The sequence below is a fragment of the Arachis ipaensis genome, chromosome B02 (genome assembly GCF_000816755.2).
Source record: "Arachis ipaensis cultivar K30076 chromosome B02, Araip1.1, whole genome shotgun sequence".
Lineage (NCBI taxonomy): Eukaryota > Viridiplantae > Streptophyta > Magnoliopsida > Fabales > Fabaceae > Arachis > Arachis ipaensis.
The window spans coordinates 6,053,534-6,061,697 of NC_029786.2; the positions used below are offsets into that span (position 1 = coordinate 6,053,534).

General features: G+C 31.1%; 1 long non-coding RNA gene across 6 annotated transcripts; it reads left to right on the plus strand.

Annotated features, from left to right (window-relative positions):
• On the plus strand, window positions 907-5,868 carry LOC107624269. 6 transcript variants are annotated; one of them, XR_002356955.1, is made up of 6 exons: window positions 907-1,192; window positions 1,498-1,541; window positions 1,766-1,886; window positions 3,432-3,526; window positions 3,712-3,814; window positions 4,542-5,868. It is a non-coding gene; the product is annotated as an uncharacterized LOC107624269 (long non-coding RNA). The 6 variants fall into 6 exon arrangements; XR_002356956.1 differs by having other exon boundaries at window positions 908-1,192; window positions 1,503-1,541; XR_002356958.1 differs by lacking the exon at window positions 1,498-1,541 and having other exon boundaries at window positions 915-1,192; window positions 4,542-5,384; window positions 5,473-5,868.

Sequence of the window (8,164 nt, forward strand, 5' to 3'; positions counted from 1 at the left end):
TGCTTTAATTTGAATTTCAAAACATCATTATTCACCTTACTTGTTTCTAACGAAAAGAGTATATTAATATGTTTGTGTCATCATCGACATACACAACGCTAAGTTAATAATAATAAAGGTTGACGTATAGTAAAAGTAAAATGAACGAAAAACTATGATGTCTGACCAAAAAATCCGTTGGAAATTAATCTATATATTACTTTTTTTTTAAGACTAAAATGTTTGCTTTTAAAATTCTTAGAGACTAATTTAGATAATTATTTTATCAAAAAATAAACTGAAGACTAATTTATCTAAATTAATTTGTATATTAATTTTTTTAGAACTAAAATATCTACTTCTAAACTCGTTGAAAATTAATTTGGGTAATTACCTTTTTTTTAGTTTGTCTAAAATTGTGTGTACTTTACTTCATATATCTATAGTTATGCTAATACAGAATGTAATAGAAGGATTGATCAAGATGAGTGAAAACATTTATGTCTACCCATTTATTTTTGATAAAGATTGAGACTATTGTATCTAAATTATTATAATCTTTCCTCCATCATTCTTAACTTTTTAAAATATACAAAAATCCCAACGGCTAATGGTTCATCACTTAAATGTCTACCTATTTATCTCATTTATTAGTACTTCTTTGGGTATCATTATTAAAAAAATATTTTTTTATTTTTTAGTGTGTTTAATAAATTTCTAATAGTAAAAATAACAACATTAAAAAATAAAAAAAATATTTTTTTTGAGAAGCTATAATTTATATTTTTTTAAAAAATATATTTTTTATGTAATAAATAAACAAAAAATTACTTTTATATTATTATACCCAAACATAATTAATAGATAAAAAAATCTTTTTACATGAGATATCCAAACATAAAATTACTTCAACACAAAAATGTAAATTAAATGCTCCCCAAACAAGCCCTTACTTCAGGGCAACAAAAATGTAAATTAGATTCACGCTTCTCTCTTCATTTTTTAGTCTCAGTTATTATCTCTCTGAAATCCAGAATTGTAGAGTTGTTGTTCTAGTGTTGGCTGGTTGTCCAGATGAATGATTTGCGTCTCTCGGTTTTTTCTCTGTTCAACCTACTCATCATATCCGTTTCTTTCCCTCGCATCTTTCGCGATGCATATCTTCTCTTCTTCGCAACCACCTCTTATTCGCCCTTTTACTCCGCGCCTCTTGGTATGTACCGTGATATGTTTGCTAATTTTGTTGTTTGTTGCAAATTTTCTTTGATTAATTTTTTTTTTTATTATTCGGGGATTTTCTTCCCTGCATCATTCTCTGTTATTAAGCTCTTAGTTTCGTGTCCTTTGTTTTGAGACTTTTCATAGCAAATCTACTTTGTGCATTTTTTTTAAGCGGTTTGAATTTTAACATTTTTTTTTTTGGTAAATTTTTTCAACTTTGCCTCTTTTTCCTCTTTCTCTCACCAATAGTAACCTTATTTTTTCCTCAACTGATAACTTTCATTTTTTTCCTCAAAGAACAGTTAATCGAAAACAGAATCCTACATCTTGCTAAAATCATGGTAATTTTTTTTAATTTTTTAAGTCTTTACATTTTTTACCAGTATTTATGTACATGTATTCTTATTAAACTGTGTATTTATGTTTTTATTAAGCTTCATATTTTGTTGTTCATAGCAGGGAACAAAGCACAAAGCATCATTGAAAGAAATTGTTTTCATAGACTTCTATATTTGTCCATATTTGATCTTTTTTGCAAAGCTAAATCATTTTTGTCCTTTTTCAGCGTAAAGAAAAAGGAAACATGTTTTAATAGCTATGCTGAGTTCAACTGCTTCTTAAACTTCATGTCTTCTTGCGGAAGGGAAAAATAGTCGGCCAAGGTAGAAGAATAATGGAGACCCTCGGTAAGTATACTTTTCCTTTAACAAATCATTTTTCACAAAAGAATGTATTATTTCTTTTACAAATGGTATAAATACCAACGTTTTAAAAACCGGTCATCGAATTGCTCTAGTTACTGATTTATTGGTTTATTAATTCAACCGATTCAACTGTAGTTCAACCAAAATAACCGTTTTATAATAAAATAATAAATAAAATATAAATAAATACACTAAAACATAATTATAGTCTAATATACATTTTAAAATATCATCTAAATTAAAAATACTAAGTTATCCACGATATTATAATCTTATCCAACATATAAACTCAAAATTTAAATAACAAAAAAAAAACAAACAAAATATCAACATCAAAATCTGTTATCAATCATTAAAATCAACGAAAACTTACTATTGATTTGCTTCGCTTTATTTCCATCACTTTGGACCAGAAGAAATGAAGAATCACGAATCAAGTGATTCAGCAAAAACTTACTAGCAGTGCCACCATCACCACTTTTTTAAAAAAAAAAAAAAAACACACCAATCACAAACTATTTACTCACATACAAAGTTTAGTTATCAGCAACCAATGAACAATTTATTAAATCAACAACAACAAAACACAATATAACAATCAAAAGGTCAAGAACAACACAACAGTATAACAATCCAAAGGTCAAGAACAACACCAAAACAACAATTTATCAAATTAATAAGGAGTGAAGTACCAACCCGACCCCTGTCCATTTTCAAGAATGACAACGCGACCCCTCAAAATAAAATCGATCTACTTCGGTCCTTGTCCCCTGATTCCGTCACACAACGCGGTCCCTGTGGTTATTTTTCCGTCAACTCTCACCGGAAAATGCTGACGTGTCAGGTTCAGAAATGGACAGGAGTTTAATTGTCTCTAAATTTAAATTGGTTAGGGGTTTATTTGTCCTTATAATTTTTTAAACAATATTTTTTTAGATTATTTTTTTTATTTATTATATTAATATTCTTTTTCCAATAAATTATTAAATATATGGTATAATAAGTACAAAATAATTAATAAATTATTCAAATTTAAAAATATCATTTATTATCAAACTAAATAAAAAACCTGACACGTCAGCATTTTCCGGTCAGAGTTGACGGAAAAATACCCACAGGGACCGTGTTGTGTGACGGAATCAGGGGACAAGGACCAAAGTGGATCGATTTTATTTTGAGGGGTCGCGTTGTCATTCTTGGAAATGGACAGGGACCGGGTTAGTACTTCACTCAATTAATAAGTTAATAAGATCAATTAAAACTGAAAATCAAAATAACAAGAACAATTAAAATTTTAAACTACAGCAAACCAACAACAAAATAAGAACTTGAACAACATACTAATCATGAAAACAACAATCAAATAAAACAAAACACAATTACTATAATATTCTTTTTCTAGAATGGTATGTATGCTCATACCCATTTTATTCTTTTTGTTTTGGAATTTAGTGAGAAAATTGAAGCTTTTTTTTAAATATTTAGATATGTATTCTTTTTTGTGCATTTTAAATCTTGGAACGTCAGGTAGACAGATGGGACTTTAGACAAATGGACTACTTGGTGAAGGAGAATGCTTTGCTTTCCAACACTGTCAGAAGCTCAGTAAAGATGTCTCTGTGGTGCGAATTATTAGTATATAATCTAATAATTTTGTCTTTGAATAAATAATTGTTAGCTTCTTGGTTTGATTTAACGATTTTATTGAAGAGTTTAAGACACATTCAATTCTAATTATGTCTCTCACTTGAGTCTCTCTCTATTTTCTTCTTATAACCACCTTCTTCTCTTTGAATTCAAATTGCAGATCATATATAATTGCAAAGCAGATAGAACAATAGACATAAGAGGAGCATACTTTGTTTCTAGAGCCCTAATGCTATATGGGCAAGAATGGCAGTGCATGGTAGGTAATATTTTACTCCCATTAACACTTATTTTTTAAAATTTTTATTCTTATGGCATTTTATCTGATGCATATTCGGTTTGGATTGTCAATTAATCTGGAAATGTATCCAGGCTCAAAATTTTGAAATTGATGTCACTGTTTGTTTTCTTTTATCTATTGATATTTGATATGGTAAAAAAAATTTCGTTTCAGTTACTATTTGTCCTTTGAAATTAAGTGGCTTAGGCATTTACAAGTTTGGCAATTTGAATATAACTATTTATGAAAGTGTACGAGGCTATGTTGTAATATCTATTGTGTTATATACTCTTCCATATCTTTCACTAGGATCAACTTCTACAAATTCAGCGTACTCTGCCTCTGCCTCAGCACTTGCACCACTATTCATGCTTTGCTTCTTGTTAAAAATATCACCTATTTTCTTTTGTTTTTTTTTTATTGATTTTCCCTCCACAAGGTCTTTTATTTGCTATTATGAGAGCAACAATGAAGAAGAACAACAAAAAAAGATTTTAAAATGAATTTAACTATATAAATATTGTTATAGTAGGCATGTGATTTAAGAATACGTGAAGAATTGTCAAAGGTAGTGTTAAAAAAGGTGATGAAAAAAGTGATATTATTAGTTCTAATAGTGGTTGATAGTGTCTTATTTGAATTAATTTGACTGCATTTTAGTTTATTAATGCTTAGTTGTGTTGTTAACTTGGTTGAGGGACTCATTCCAGCCTTACAAGAAGTTATGTTTGGTGTTCCTCATAAGTTCTGCACAATGCACATATGGAGGAATTTGACTAAGCAATGAAAGGATAAAGAATTGAAAGGCACAATGTGTCAATGTGCAAGGGCATTGATGAATCAAGAATTCAATAGTGCAACGGCTAATATGAGAAGGATCAATCCAGCAGCATAGGAGTGTTTGAATAAGTTTGAGCAACCATCATGGTCAAGGTCCGGACTCTCTGATTGGTGCAAGGTAGTTACCAACAAATGTGGGCCTTTCAATGCAACAATAATTGGTATGAGAGGTGAAGGTATCCTGACTATGCTAGAAGATATGAGATATTATATCACGAGAGTGATGACATTGCACAAGGATGATCTTATAGCATACATAGGAAATTTGACACCTATCCAATTGAGTTGGTTAGAGAAAGAGAAAAAAGAAGGTAATTATCAGGAGGCACAATGGGATGAAGATGATTATCATAACATGTTTGAGATTAAGAGAGCTAGATACAAGGTTGTAAAAAATGGCAACTAACTGGACTTTCTTGCGTGCTGCCACAGAGTTGCTGCAATCTAGAGGAAGAATGGAAGACAAGAGAATTATATGCATCACTGACTACTTATAGAATCCTATAATTGGGAATACCAATTTCACATCAACTCCGTTCCAAGTGAGAAATATTAGAAACAACATGAGGGACATCTAGTGCTACCTCCACCATAAAAAGACCGTTAGGCAGGGAACTAAGAAATAAAAACGTGACGAGTCCGAGCGTGATAGTGGCAGCCAGTACAATACAAGGAGAAAGTATGGCCAAACCACTTGCAAGTGGTGCAAGAAGGTAATTGTAGTGATGTTTATTTCTTAGCATATGTATGTTGTTTACTAAACCCATGGATGTTATTCTCTGTTGTAAATGATACTTGTAGGAAGGTTATCATTCAAGTACATGTATGGAGAAAAAGAAAGCCCAAGCTGGAATTTCCATTTGCCACATCATTCTTTTTTATTAACCTTCAACATTGTAGTTTATGTTTGTGCATTTTTGTTAAAAATTTAAATTATTTGAGGATAATTTTTTCAATAACAAAATTCGGGTACAGTTTATCAGCGACAAAATTATTCAATTGTATTTTTTTGTGGTAACATCCATCTAACAAAATGGAAGGTAGAATAGCAACTTTTGAAGCTACAAATGTAACACTCTACCACACAGAGCCTTACGCTTAAGTCGTAAAGCAGAGGTGGTGAGGTATTACGACCTCTAAAAGTAAAATACGTACAAAAATTTAGTTGAAAAAAATCATATCTAGAAGTCTTGAAGAATAAGCCAAACAAAAACAAAAATAGAAAAAATAGTGTCACACTCGCATGGATAAGCATAAAACGGATAGGCAAGATCAAAAGAATGTTAAAAACATAATATACAGATCAGAGTTCCAAAACACATATATCAAGCTCCAGACTCGACCTGCGAAGCTAAGGCCGACCAGAGTATATATATAACCCAAAATATAACTCAAACTACAGAATAAATACCTGTTTCTCCAAATCAACCTCTAGGAGGGACAAACATAAAATTTATACAGAGGAGAATCTATATACATATATACATAACATAAATACAAAATATAGCATCCAAACAAAAAAAAAACAAACTTCGCTTGCACAGGAAACTCCAGACACTCAGCGAGATGCCTCTTAACCTACATCTGAAAAATAATAAAAATATATATGAAATGAGAACCAGAAGTTTCCAACATGGTAAAGGTGCCCCCATAGTTAATCTAAAAGGTACTGGGAAAGCCAGAGGCATTCCTAAACCTTCGACACTCATATTAATTTTAAAATTTATTCTAAACCAATAATATTGGTAATCTAACTAAAGGATCCTAGCCCTATTCTAACTCTGTACCTTCTGTCAACTCTAAACCTTCAAATCACCGGTAGAACAACCCTCATTCACTCCTCTGCCAAGAGAGGGTCTCAGAAGCATACACATACAAATCAAACAAAGAAAACAGAGATAGACGTACAAGTACAGCAAGTAGAACAAGTAGTAGATAAGCAGAATTAAGCAATTAAGCAAACCGAAACAATGCTTACTCAAGCAAAACATACAAATGCATATGATGTATGCATGTCCTATGGCTTATAAGTCTCATCTGTCGGTTATATAGCCAACCCAACATGTCCTGGTAGTTAACCATTGGACAGTCCCTCTGTGCGCGCATCTCCAAGTTCAAAATTAATATCCATGGAGTCAAACTCCAAACTCAAATTATATATATATATACCCATGGGAGAACCCAAGGAGTTAAAGTGTCCAATCACATCTTGCAGCAGAAGGTCAACAGTTAGTCTCAATGTCATCATCATTCATCAAAAATTCATACTCAAAACTTAATTCATTCTTTTCTAAATAAATCAAACTTAAAATGTAATCGTTTCTTAATAACTCAAAATCAAATCATAAAATCCTTAAACCCAAATCTTTCTAAATAACCACTTCAAACAAAACCTCCAATTTCCATAAAAAAAATTTCGACAGTATCTTCTCTAAAACTCATACTTTTGCCACCCCTTAAGGGTCTCAACCACCAAACCAAACACCTCTCAGTCATTTAAATCATTTCTAGTATCAAATTATTTCAAAATCGAACTAATTCCAATATTAAATCTTTTTCCAAAATCAACCAACTCCAATAACAAATTATTTACAAAAACCGAATCACACATCGTATACCATATAAACAATCCATCAGTAATTCATTCAGTCAATTCCTATCTTAAGGTCTTATAGTCTAAGTTTTCACGTGACATTAAATATTAACTACGAGAAAGCAAAATCATACCTTGACCGATTCCTTTCGAAGCTCGAAACACCTCAAAAACCCCTCCTTTCACAAGCTCCAACCTTTCAAACGTCAATCCTCAAGCCTAATTACCTGGATTTTGTTCCAAATCGCCCAATTAAACTCCAAATTAACCAGAACACAGTCTATTTCACACAATATCACTATAATCATCATAGGGTTCACTCACTCAATGATTCACAACGGTTCAACAGTTTCTTATCTTACCCACAGATTCAATTGGGCAAAACTCAATGATTATCCGCTACTAGAGTTCACCTAAACCATCAAAATTATTTAATTTCTCAGTATCGAAACTCAAAAATCTCGAAATTGAGGAGGAAAAGAATTGGGTGAGATATAAAATTTTTTTACCACTTTATTCGAATAGAATTAAAGAGAATTCTGAGACGAACACATGGCCGCTGACAGCTCGTCAATTGAAACTCCATATTGAAAGTTTCGACGATTGAATTTTTGGAAAGGGGTTAGATTTTCTCAACGTGATTTCTCTCTTCTTTGCGTGCCCAAGAGTGAAACGAGGGAAAAATAAAGCTTGCTGCTTAGTTTATAAGGTAGGTCAGTTTGGGATCGGTCCAACTGATTCGGTTTGATTTTAGATCAAAATCTTTAAAATTAGTGTCAAAATTCATTTTTTTAATATTTCTACTTCTCTAAATTATAAAAATTGATTATTTTAATTTTTTTAAATAATAATTTATTTATTGACTAATATATTTTATTAATTTTGTAGAGTTTACAACAA